The sequence below is a fragment of the Rhipicephalus microplus genome, unplaced genomic scaffold (assembly GCF_043290135.1).
Source record: "Rhipicephalus microplus isolate Deutch F79 unplaced genomic scaffold, USDA_Rmic scaffold_27, whole genome shotgun sequence".
NCBI lineage: Eukaryota > Metazoa > Arthropoda > Arachnida > Ixodida > Ixodidae > Rhipicephalus > Rhipicephalus microplus.
The window spans coordinates 4,723,457-4,737,006 of record NW_027464600.1 but is presented as its reverse complement, the minus strand read 5'-3'; positions in this window follow the sequence as shown (position 1 = coordinate 4,737,006).

Genomic DNA, 13,550 nt, shown 5'->3' with positions numbered 1-13,550 from the left:
CTAGAAAGGAGAAATGCAATTAAGAAACTGTGGCTCTTTGAGATGATCGCTCTTTATTTGAAACTGTAGAACTTCCTGACCGTGCAGTGCTATCGCATATGTTTGCTCGAGTTGCTAACGGGTGTGTGCACTGTGGTTGTTTCTGGTTGCTAAATAGTCTTCAATTGAGTGTTCAGGCTAACGAGCAGCGAACCTGAAGATACTTGCATTGATCGATTGAATGATTCATTCATTCACTTCTTGATATTGAGTGAAATCATCAAGTATAACCTGATAAATTCATTCTATAGTCGTTTCCCGAGAACTGGAAACGATTATCAGCTTCGACAGTCAACAAATCACAAAGAAGAGAGAAGCACCTCTCGAAATTTTTTTAACGTAGATTATATTGCAATATACGTGGAGTTGTTAACCTGACACACCGCTAAACTCATACCCATGTCCCAATACTCTTCAAAAATAATAATTTGGGGTTTTTGATTTTCCATTTGACAGTGTAGTGCAGTGAAGTTTCTCTGTTGCAATTTATGCAATAGAGAACATTCTTGTATAATAATAGGCATCATTCTTGAATTGGTAAATATTGTTAATGACCTCATTGGTGAGCCTTATATTGAACACCTGCTGTTACTTAGTGAAGCTCCGAGTCCTCGCTAGAGAGATAAGTGCAAACTAAAGCATTTTAGTCGTACTGGTAGTATGCATGGTAGCAAAATAAAGAGTTCTCTTTTAAAGGGACACTAAAGGCAACTAATAGGTTGATGTTGATTGTTGAAATAGCGGCCCAGATACTTTTGTGCCAAGGAAGGGCTAATTTTAAAATAAAGTCATGTTTTAGTGGTCTGCATTGGGTTAGCGCACGTCAACTTACTCGCCTCAACGATACGTCTGACGTCACTGTTGCCGTGCACAACGTTGCCCACTGTTACTGCGTGGCCGCCGGCACTAATAGCAGCACAACAAAAGCAGCGGGAGCCACAGCAGCAACAACGGCCATTCAACATGTCCTGCCATTGGCTAGGAGATGCAAGACCATGGCCTCCAAGATGGCGGGGGCGCAGCACGCCCGCAATCTCGGAGGCCACGGGCAGACGTATTTGGTTCAACTGGGCTCCGCGAAATGGCGCGACCGATCCAGTTTAACTAGAGTTACTGTATATGCTACCTTTAGGTAGCAGAGTTGCGCCAAAGTACGCCATCTTGGGCTCAAAAGACTTGCGGGAAAGACACTCGCACACACGTAGGAGCAACGCTCGCGCTTCAGAGTGCTACATTGTCCCTCAATGTTGAGGGACTATAATATTACAGTGGATTTATTTATTTTTTCACTTTCTTTCTATTTTTTGAATGTTATTAGTGAAACTCGGTTGCTCCGGTCACGCCTAGAAGCTCTGATTTGATGCTTACGTTCTTGGTATGTAATAATAATGCAAAGAGTTTCGGCTCGTTGAACCATTAAGATGGTTGGTTTATACCAGCTTTTTATTTATGGCTGGCTGCACTACCTTCGTCTTCTTTTGCGCTGTTTTTTCATTTACGAGTATAAAATTATTTTGGCACTTTTGATCGCGATTGAACCAGTTAGGGATGACCTTTTTTTCATCGTGTTGGACTCATTCGTTGACTATGTGAGGAGCCAGGTGTAGTTTTATCGCCTTCAACTGAATCGAGCTGGATAGCGATTAATAGTACCTGTGCGACGCCCATGTTACACGCCGCTCTTTATTACGCTAGTATGGCAATCGCGGCTCACGACAGTTAATTGATGTGAATCGTTGTTCAACAGTTCTGTCGCTTCCAACATTCCTTCCACGTAATATTTGAAAGCGGCATTGAATTCACGGAATCGACGCGCTAGCTGCAACACTATGCTGATATGAATAAGTCTAGTTTAACTTATTCTCCCTTTAATTTTAGTGTTATACCAGTCAGACCAATCGGGACGCATGCAGCCGACACACGATAACCAACTCTGCCTGTATAACGTAATCACTGCATCCGTGGGCAAAACAAATTTAGCAAGTTTGCAGTGCCATCGATAGGTAAAAAGAAATCAAACGTTTATTCCTTCCTCAATGAACGCTAACCTTTTTCTAGCAACACCTGCTGCACACACGTCTAATCACGTGGTCTGTAAGTAGTACAATTTACCACAGACTGCACTTGATACCACATTTCTCCTGACCAACATGGCTACAGTACCGAAGAAGTGCGGTGAGAATAACAACAGACGATGTCAACAAAACTTGATCTGCCTAGAAGCATCGTAACTTTGGCTTCTCTGCAGCGCAGTTGAACCACTTATGACCACGTGATGGCGCTCGGCGAATAGGGGCACTGAACTCCTGCAGGCGGAGCGAGCGGCATCCGGAAAACAGTGGCGCAACTCTGCTACCTGAAGGTAGCATATGCAGTAACTCTAAGTTTAACCAGGCGAAAGTTGAACTTCCGAACAACTCGAACCATTCTCCATGGTAACGTCCGGCTGTTCTTTTTTTTTTTTACGAATCAAACAGAAACGCCAAGCAACGTTTCCATACGTCTCTTGATGCACGGAAGATTCTTTAGTAAGTGCAGCTAGATCGCCTACTAGTGAATAATTGTAGGCGGTTCGTCTGACGTCATCAGGATCATTTTGTGAATGTCCTACTCGCGGCGCATGTGTTCTCATGCATTTATTCTAATTTCTCGGTAAGTATGGCAGTGCTGTTCATAATATTGTCGTTTTAGACGTTATCATACATTCAGCTTTCACTCTGACATATATTGTTATTTGACTTTAGTGTCGCTTTAAAAAGTAGACAGTGTTAAAAAAGATGACATTCTTTTTTAAAGAATGCCGTCATAATTATATGTATGTTCCCAGGAAACAAAGAAAAAATAATAGTACACGAGTGGAATCGAACGCAGGGGACATCAACAAAAACAAACCAGACAGTTCGATGAATGAACATTCCCACACGACTGCAAAATAAGATGAACATGACGAAAAAAATGCTATTAGTTTTTCGGCACAAGACACCCACGGTCCTTAGGTGACATAACAATAGCTGGTGCCCAACCAGCTGTATGCAATGGCGCGCTCTCGACATTCACGTAATCAGCTCCAGAAAGCATACAATTTACACAAGTGACGAAACAATCATTTTTTCTCAATGCCGCACTGTTTCTCCCTCTTCCTCCACTGCATCTCTCTTTGCTTACCTCCGCAGTAACTGCGTCTCAGCCAGTTGCACTGTCCTCGCCTGAAGGACAATTACTGCGTCACTTATTCTCACTCTTCTCCTTTTCACTTTAAGAATCTCCCCACACCCCCCCCCCCCCCCATCTGCAACATCAGTCGTCGATATGATGAGTTCCGGCGACCCGCGCAACCAAGTCTGCGATACGTCATTAGTGAAAAATTTTCGAGGTCCCGAAAGTTCCGACTGGTTACCGTGCAACATAGGGTCGCAATTGGGAGATTCCGGGAAAAAAAATATGGTACAGTTGGGGAGGAATGAAGCACCACGTTGTTGTAGAGAATAGTTTTTGTGAGAGGAGAGTGGTGTCAGCAAGGCTTCTTTCGTCAGGCTGAAATTACGGTGCAGCTCTCGCGTTCGCCCGCAGAATAGTCATTACCGAAATTGATAACAATCCGTTGCCGAGACGGCAATATTTGGTTCCGGCCCCCGCCACATTGCTGCAGTGTCGCCGCTGAAGCCGAACTCATTTTCAACTGTCCTTGTTGTTGTTCTTTTTTTCTTATTTGGTTCGGAAATTCATCTCTTTGCGTGCTGCTCAGCCCGTGTTTCGGGTTTGCTGCAATCAGAATGATTCGAAAAATGAATGAGTAAACTTTATTTAGGGTCTAGCAGTTTCTTTCGGAGAGCTGTACGTTTTTTTTCTTATCGCTGACGTGTCTCGGGAGGCTATAGCTATCTTGTATTTTGGTTCGCTAGGAATAAAATATGACCTAAAGATGCTGAGGGATGCAAGAGGTTACAGAATACTGATACGCACAAAACTAGCAGATATGGCGGCATCACCAATTGACTGGGAATTACTAGCTGAGTCATTATGCAGACACACGGGTATGTTGGGGGACAGAACTCGATGGCACCTAGCATGTAGTATACGTGGTCTTCTGACCTTTGACCTATGCTTCTTAGATTTCACGTAGTTTAGAAATAAAGCATTTCATGGGTCAAAGAAAAAAAATACCTGCGTTCTAGCGCGATTGACACGCAGGTCTCGTAATTTTTACTGTCACGTTTTAGCATGGAAGAGTGAACAAGAAACTTGTAGCACGTTATGTTCTCTAAAATTTGAAGGTGAATGCTGATTTGACCCTAGGTAACCGATGTATTTTGAAAAGTACACCTCTGGCAACACTAAACGATCTGCACTGTGACAGACCCGCCATCAGTTATTTCAACTATGTCATCCCTAAGCGATTCGATGTTGGAGACCATGGTGCTTTTGGCACTTTACGCATGGTGTTGCAAGATTTCCGTGATTGGCCCAATCTTCGATCGATCGACGATATCAGTTGATGCCGTCATGTAGTGACCTCGTCACTCGTTCGGTGAAGGTCGCGCGAGTATTTAGACGTGGCAAACGAAAATCTCGCGAAGACTCGATAAGTCTCGCAAAGGGTTGCGCCAACACATTCATTTATGAGGCGCTTGCACCGATATAGCCGCGTCAGATTATGAAGAACTGGGAAATCAGCCCCGTGGCACGAGAAGAATCAACTATCAGCTATCACAAGTCCGTTGATGGGAAAGATAAAAGTACTCCTTTCTCTGATATTTGTAGTTTGCGCAGTTATTTAAGACGTATATTTGCAATTCCGACTTAAACGACAGCGTTATTTTCACTAATGCAAAAAAAAACTGCGTTATATGTACTTCGCCACCAGAAACAATAAGTAGCAGTTTGTCTGCTTAAAAGGCATTTATTTCACGCGCGATGGCCAGCCAAAGTACTCAGGGACTTGAACAAACTGACAAAAGATTGAGATTGTAAGAGGGTATTAGATGAGCAACTTCTCCAAATTTTCCCCTTTTACTCACTTCCCTACAGAACGCTTAGCGCCACCATTCTTTCCTCTTTTTATATTCGGGCACCTTATTTGTGTACGCCGCACATGGTCCATACCACGCCATTTTCTCCTCTCTGCTTAGTACCATGGTGGAACCATCTCATCCATCTTTACGGAGAAGCACGCTCTTTCCTATCCCTTGAGGAATTAGCCCTGAGCCCGACGCGTACCGATTTCCCCATTTGCATCTTCATTAGGGAAATTCCTAGTAGAATAAAAAGTGTGATTGGTCGCTTACAGAATGAGTGATGGAGGTTCACGGCCAGCGCTTCGTTTACGACCTTAATTAGACGCTTTTTATAATTAACACTGCCCCTATATTGCGGTAAGCGCTTCGGCGCACAGATTTCTTGTGGCGTTGGAGATCAAAACGGGGAAACAAAACAGGGCTTGATTTATTCTTACGCTGAATCACGTTGATGGCGATGCGTGCAACATGCACACGTGTTTAGTTCCACGCGCAACGATGAGCACGGACTTTTGTTTTATTACTTTACTTTTGCCTGAAAGCACTTAGAAGTGACATTGCACATAAACTCACAGGTGAAGCTGATTCAGTACTACCGTGCTTAGTTTTGTGTTCTGGAGTTTTAAACAATGCGACTAGAACGGGCATAGAAGGATGTTTCTCATTATCATAATGAGCATTATCCCTCGGTTTTGTAGCGCACATTTTTTTTATAGGACCCATAGCTCTATACGGCCTTCTCAGTTAGAGAGAGAGAGAGAGAGAGAGAGATAAAGATGCAAGGAAAGGCAGGGAGGTTAACCAGACGCACATCCGGTTTGCTACCCTGCACTGGGGATGGGATAAAGGGGAGAAAAGAGGTTGCAGAGAGATGAGAAGGTACACACAATCACGACGAGCACACGCGGGGAGCACACACAGTCTACAGGCGGTCGCTCAGGTTTGTTGACTTTAAGTAAAGTAGCAGTGCTTTAGTCGCTTTCTGCGCAACTGAGGCAGATGCCCAAGGTCCTAGTATCTTCTGCACACGAAATGGTCCGGGGTCAAGTTGATTCCTTCTCAGTTAAGTTGATGGAACAAGGAGGCTCTGCTTGCTGAAGCCACGAAAGTGATAAATGAACTACATAAATGTTCGCTTATCGGCACTTGTAAGAGAAGCTTGCACAATAAGCTGTACATGAATGTGATTTATTACACCCCTTCATTCGAGAGAAAACTATAACATTTGTTTTCAATTGCAAATGATATAAGTCTCCATTGTGTACTTTCAAACCTTAGAAAAGTAAAAGCCCCTCACTTAAAGTTTGTTTATGGAACGATAATTTTGACTGGGGTGTACTAGAAGTCAACACTCTAAAAAAGAGCGAGTAAAAAGGGTGTTCTTTTGTCCCACAACAATAATCGTCATATATATTGCGTTCCATCCTTGTGCTATCGCCCCGCGCCCGGTATATTCTGGTCACGATCGACATGCCCAATATCAGGGTTACATTGCATTTTCGATATGAAATTGGCCAGCGCCGAGTTTTCAAGAAAGGAAGCGCACGCAAGCCTGATGACGATTATTGTTGTGGGACAAAAAGACACTTTTTTTACCCGATATTTTTTATAGTGACTTTCAAAACTGCATTGAAGCATGGGTGGCATTCAGGCAGACAGGTTGTCAACGTCAAAATGAGCAGAAAAATGACAAAAAAGAATATCTCCGAATTCCGCAAGAGTATTGGACAGGTCATCCCAACTAGCATGCCGCAGCATAAGCTAATGATTCATACAACTTACCAAGGTTCGGCATTTAGGCACCATTAGTGCTTTATACAGCGGTGGTGAGCCCCAAACCATGGCCGTAATGAATTTTAATGAATCACCAACTCTCGCTCGCGTGCTGAACAAAGCGGCGTTCTTCCCTGGAGATTGCGTGCAATGCAAATAACGACTCTTCGCACGCGATACGCCTCATTTCTCGCATCGTGAATAGCCGGGTCTCTCAGCATCGTCTGTTCCTTGATTTCCTTTGTTAATGTTTTCGACAAATAAAAACAGCAGTGAGTCTACATGTGATTTTCTTCCTTTATTGTATTAAAGTAAGACTAATAAGACCTAACACTGCACCAGTGCACTGACTATTATACGTCTTTTCATGCAGTGATTCTCTCTCACACACACTGTTGACGCATTCGTGTTGCTGATCATGGGATCAGGGTTGCGTACACTGCACAGGCTCGTTGTCAGCGGCAAGACGTAATCACCATCTGGAGGCCCGTGAGAACACAGTGCAATCGAAGATGAGGGTCCTTGTGCTTGCGCACGTTGCCTTCTCTCTGCAAACGCACGCAGTGAGTGCGAAGTTTCTGGTTTCACTGCTTGCAGAACAAGCGGATAGAGTGCAATTAACTTCATTTGATCGAGACCCACACTAAGCTAAGCCAGATTGCGTGGCAGACGTGAGAGGTGCGAGGGAAGCGCGTACCAACGCTGCAGCGGCCATGCAGCAGCTAATATAGAACGCAATCGGCATGCCCCACAAAGCGCTGCCAATGGGCGCAAATACTCTCGTGGGTTTACACAGATGCAGTGCACTGGTTCTCTGCACTTCGTACTTGGACTTCTTTTTTCTTGCTTTCCTGTATTTGTGAGTGTTACCTAATATTTAACAATAACATCGATAACATCAACGATACTTTCTCGTCATCCATCTATTCGTGGAGCAATAAGGTAACTGAAGTTGTAAGCGAGAAATGAGGCTTCGCTTGATTGATTGAAAAAATGATTGAACTGAAACACGGTTGCCCAACAGCGGCTGCTCCACTGAAAGTTCAGCGATGGCACGTCTCGTATTGTCTTTTGTTATCCTAGCTGATGGGAAAAGAGGAAGAAAAAATATCTAACATGGCGTCAACCCCGCTGATGACTCGGCTCTTCGAGGTACCTTCGTGGGGAGCATGCGTTAGTGTAATACCCCTACGGTGCTGTTCACGTCGCTCCCTCATGTTTTGTTATTTATGCGACCTATGCAGAGATATTAGAGAACAGGTATGGCACAAGCTACTGCGTAGCTCTTAAATGGTAATCAGCAGCAAGAATGAAACAAACAAAAAAAAGCTAGCTAGAAAGAACACGGGAACACAGTGCCAGATTATTGTTCTTGTGTCGACCTTCTTTCTCTTGTTATACCCCCTTTTTCTGTGTATAACTTCGTGAACCAACTCGTCCAACAAATTGCTTTAATCCACGACGGATCAAACAACGCAAATGATCGGAAATATTATAGTACAACTTTGTCGTTGTGATACCAAAGCATACCAAAGGTGTTACTCATACATTGAATATTACTAATTACAAATTTGAATGACACCATTCCTTGTTGGTCACTGCGCTTTGTGTGCTTGTGAAGTCCCGCTGCATAATCGAGATGACTTGTATGGAGAATAAAGTTCAGAGAGTGAAACCTTTGTAAACACAGGTCCAGGACGAGAATAGGATAGAGCGCATGCACTTCAAAAGAGCACTTTCTCAATGGCTCACCAGCTTTTGAATGGCTTTCGATTGGAGTGTGGCGATGAAGAGCTTAGTTCAAACTGGAAAGTTCCCTTGGTGTGTGCTCGCAAGCGATGAATTGTACGAAGCATGGTTTCGTTCTTAAGTAGGTCATGGCCCCGCTAGGCAGCCTCTGTGTACTTTTCACGCTATAGATAAAAGAATCACGAACAATGAGCTGGCTAATTAGTTTTCTAAGTAATGCTTAACCAATGCTTATTTAGACCACTGGATGTGGTGCATTTATTGTAGGAACCATTCAGGGGTAGTCTATATAATGACTTCTCTTGCTCATCTTCTACCACTAATGCGCTCCAGTGCTTTTTCTACAATTTCGATGAACAGCACTGAACTGTAGCGTGTTACCATCGAATTATTTGCTTTCTTGGCTATTTCTACAGAGGTTCAAAAAATATCAAACGTAATAAAAATCAAAAAGAGTAAAAAAAAGACACCCAATTATGAGAGTGGGACGCCAAACGCAGTATCCTAACCGATTCAGCTACTCGCCGTGTACATATAACCCGAAACTGTCAACTACACCTTCTGATATTCGTTGCACTACTCTCCAATAATAAAATTTTGTTCGCACAATTTCGAAGATTATGCATGAGAAAGAGAATGCATGGCAGAGTATAACTTGGATTCCAGCACTAAAAGCCAGCTTAATGAAACTCACTCGCATACCTTCTTGCTTTCCTTATACAGCGCTTGCCGTTGGGCTCATCGGCGCTTTCTTTTTGGTCGAGTCTGTGCGTTCCTCTGGGTTCTTGTAGTGTCGTGTTTTTGGCACCGAGTACTGTGCTATTTCTTTTCTCTGTTAGCTGTATCATTTACGGTATCTCCTTCCCGGAGGAAAGAAGACTCTCAATCCTGCCTTCTAGTTATACGTTTCCGCGAAGTCATGTTAGAGCCGGAAGACATGTTTAGGTGCTTCATCAACGTTGTCTGAGAATTCGAGACGGAATTACGGGGCCAAAAGAACAGAAAATACGCAAGGAGCGTTGTCTGGCATGAAAAGAGAGGCAGTGTCCCGGACAAAGCCAGCGCCAGTCATCGTCACGAACACGTTCTCCTGCTTCTTCGGGAAGTCCGGGCCATTTGAGCAGCTGGTGTGCGTGGCACGTTACAGTGCATAACATCGTCCACTGGCTCATGTGACCTAGTTTGGAGCCTCATCTGTGATGGCCGAAGTCTGCGCCATTATGACCTGCCATGCTGATTGCTTATGAGTGGCATGTTTCTGCGTACCACATAGCATCGGCTTTGACTTTCACCTTGTGTTGCCGTGCTCACTTGGCAAGGAAATGTTAGATGACACCACCACACTCTAATTCAGGCGAAAGCCTTACATGTCTCACGAAAAGTGATAACTGAACGTCTGCGCTGGCGTCAACACGAGTGATGTGAAAAATTATGTGATGACGTCAACCTGTGATGTCTTCATGACGTCACCTGAAGTTGTCATCGCATGTCAGAGGGACAGTTTTGTAATAGTCCCGCGCAGACGCTGAGTTTGCCGCGCACCACCCGGCTACTTCCACGTGAGAACCAGCAGGTCTAGCCTAATAGCCCTGCCGCGGGCGCACTGGACTGCCAAGATTTGCTCTTGCAAGTTTGAGCGGCGCAGAAGTTCGTCCCAGTCACTCGGCCTTCCAGTGAGTTCTCATGTGGCCCAAGGTGGGCCCATTTTCGAATCGACGAGGGTGCCGATTTTCGCTTTGTGGTATGGTAGCACGATAATTGATGGTAGCGCAGGCTGAGGACATGGACGAAAGAAGGAGTGGTGTATGTGGTGTCTCGACTGCGCCTTACTTTGTACATCCTTAGCCTGCGCGACCATCAATCATCTTGCTACCACATGGAGATATTGTAACACCGCGTGAGGGGTATAAAACTCAGAAGAAGTGGACGGGGGGGGGGGGGGGGGGGTTGATCGATACAATTGACCGAAAACCAGAACAATCTATGAAGAAAGAACAGCTGGCTGTCACCTTCTATAGTGGTCTTAGGCACATACATATTGTCACGGTGTCGTGACGTCGACGAAGGGAGCCGACTGTAGGTCACACAGCAAACTGTTTATTTGGATGAACTTGTGGCCAGTCAAAGAAAAGTCTGATTACAGCGACACATACTGTCACTGATAGGGGTGAACATAGCATCGGCCGTCGACCAAATTAAAAGCGGAGAAGCACGTCGGTATTTAAACACGTACCGTCGAATATTCCAGCGTTATCGCTTGCGCTTACGTAGGTTCCAAAATATTCTGTAATGTTCGCGTTGTCCGCGTTGACTTAACACAGTGATCTACTGCAGTCCTGATATGATGATGACGATGATGATGACGATGATGATGATGATGATGATGATATGTGAGGTTTAACGTCCCAAAACCACCATACGCTTATGGGAGACGTCGTAGTGGAGGGCTCCAGAAATTCCGACCACCTGGGGTTCTTTAACGTGCACCCAAATCTGAGCACACGGGCCTACAACATTTCCGCCTCCATCGGAAATGCAGCCGCCGCAGCCGGGATTCGATCCTGCGACCTGCGGGTCAGCAGCCGAGTACCTTAGCCACTAGACCACCGTGGCAGGGTCTACTGCAGTCCTGAAACATCTCAAACGCTGCAGGCATGGTTTGCGCTCAGTATTACTTACAATGTAAGGGGCCATAACAAAACTTGAAGAAGGAATGTGGCAATATAAGACTGCGTTACTTTTTACAACGAAACATTTTATGTGTTGGTGTCCCTAGGGAGGGAAAGTGACACGTGAGAATTCTGCAGACGCGCAGGTTGGGTTTCGTCACTTACAGACAGAAGAGTGACACGCGGTGCACGACTCTCAGAAAGCTGTTTGCCAACATTCGCAATCACCTAGCAAATTGTGGTGACTGTCTTTACAATCAAAATTTCATGACCGATAGGGTCTTGTCTGATTAATTGGCAGATTTGTAGCGTCAATGTTTCCAGTTTGTTTGTTTTTTATCAATAAAACTAACTTTGCTACCGCATGCGTATGTGTGGGATGAATCAGGTTTTTGAGTAAAACCAGTATAGGCAGATGCGCATTGATTGATCATTTTTTGTTAAAATAAACCGAAATTAGCGATACCTTTACGTTTACTGGCGACACAGCACTTCATCTTTTAAGTACCATCATGAAGCGTTTGAATGTGGTCTTCCTGCACGAGATACGCTACACTGAACAGCCTAACCTTGTAGATGATCTACAGAAACTCAATACATTTGGGCTTAAACGAAGGCGCAAGTGTATTAGCTCATTCACAAAGAAGAGAATTCGTTTTATTCAGAAATGGGGGCGCTACAGTCCTCGCCATTTACGGCGTTCTTGTTCGAAATCACTACTGTGCATGCTGAGCGTATGTGTACATTGTCTGACTGCGCAGTACTTTTGCGGTCCTCTATTTATCGACAGTGATTTGTTTTTTTGTGCATTATTTACTAGTGAGAAAGTGGGATGTTCACTTTCATTAGTGTTTCTTAGTCTAAAGGGAACCAAGTGTAGAATAATCTGCTATAACGTGTGCTATATGTATCGTGGTTTCTTGTATACACGCATGCTACCGCTTTCTTTAGTTTTTAACTATAGTCTTAAAGCAGGTTATCTAGTCCTATGTGAATGCAGTTATAGAAGTAAATATGCACGATGTGTTTAGATCTGGGTGCACGTCAAAGAACAGCAGGTGGTTGAAATTTCCGCAGCCCTCTCCTATGGCGTCTCTCATAGTCATATGATGGTCTTAGGATGTTAAACCCCACATATCAAAGTTGCACGATGCCTCTTATTCGCACTATGTACTTTCCATATTAAAAAAATGGTTTTGCTACTTAAAACTTTCCTTTTTGCATCGAAATGTCCGGCACCGCAACAAGCTGGTTACTTCCGGCATCTGTTTTGATAACGTAAACAACGAATACGCCAGGATTTGTACCTAAATTCCTCCAAATAAGTAAAAATAAATCCGACGAAGGAACGAAACCCCTGGAGAAAATAAGTACATCACCAAAAGATCACTAAGGCCCAGAACACCGACTGCCGCTTATCGTAAGTTGTTTGACTGATGGGTGCAAGCAAATTTATTCTCGCTCCTTTACCAATAACGCCTCTTTACCAATACTGTACTGTGCCCGGCAGTACTGAAGCATTTCACTTCGGCCTTCTTGGGCCCGTGCCCGCACTGTATACGGAGGAGTTTTGTGACACCTATCACATGGTGTGGGCATGTCCTTCAAATATGACCTACCCACCCCGTCCCCACTTCACACGAGAGGACTGGGAAGCTGTCCTGCTCAGCTGCTCTGACCTCCAAGCCCAACAGGCATTGGTGGCTGGAGCCCGAGCCACTGCGGCAGCTGCAGTAATACTGGATATTAGGGATTCCTCCTTATGTTTGTGAAAGGTGGGCCCTTTAGACTGACCTTACCCATACCTCTAATGTAAATATATTAATAAATGTTTTTCACCACCACCACCAAGACATATTATCTCGCGTACTTTTTTAAAAAGTTTATTGTTATCTTGCGTGCGTATCTGAAAAGTCGCTTATTATGAAGTGATCCATTAAGTCAATTGTAGTTCTCTTAGGTGACCTTGAGCCAAAAACTAATGATGTTATCCAGACACTTAAACGAGAACATCAAGGCCTTCAAACGAAATCATGCGAGCATCGCTGTGAGAACAAAACATTACATCTAAGAAACTAGCCAAAAGTAAAAAAAAAGGCAGACCCCATGTACCTTGGGAATCGCCGTTATGCGAAGCATGCGGAGGAAAGGTGACCACGTTGTAATCTGTTGATTGAGTGACACGTTATAAATTCGCTAGAAGTATGTACATAAGTTGCACGCACGTGCATATGTTGAACAGTAGCAAATCTTTATACTAACCAGTTGTTTGCACTTGCCCCGCTGCAGTGGTCTAGTGGATAAG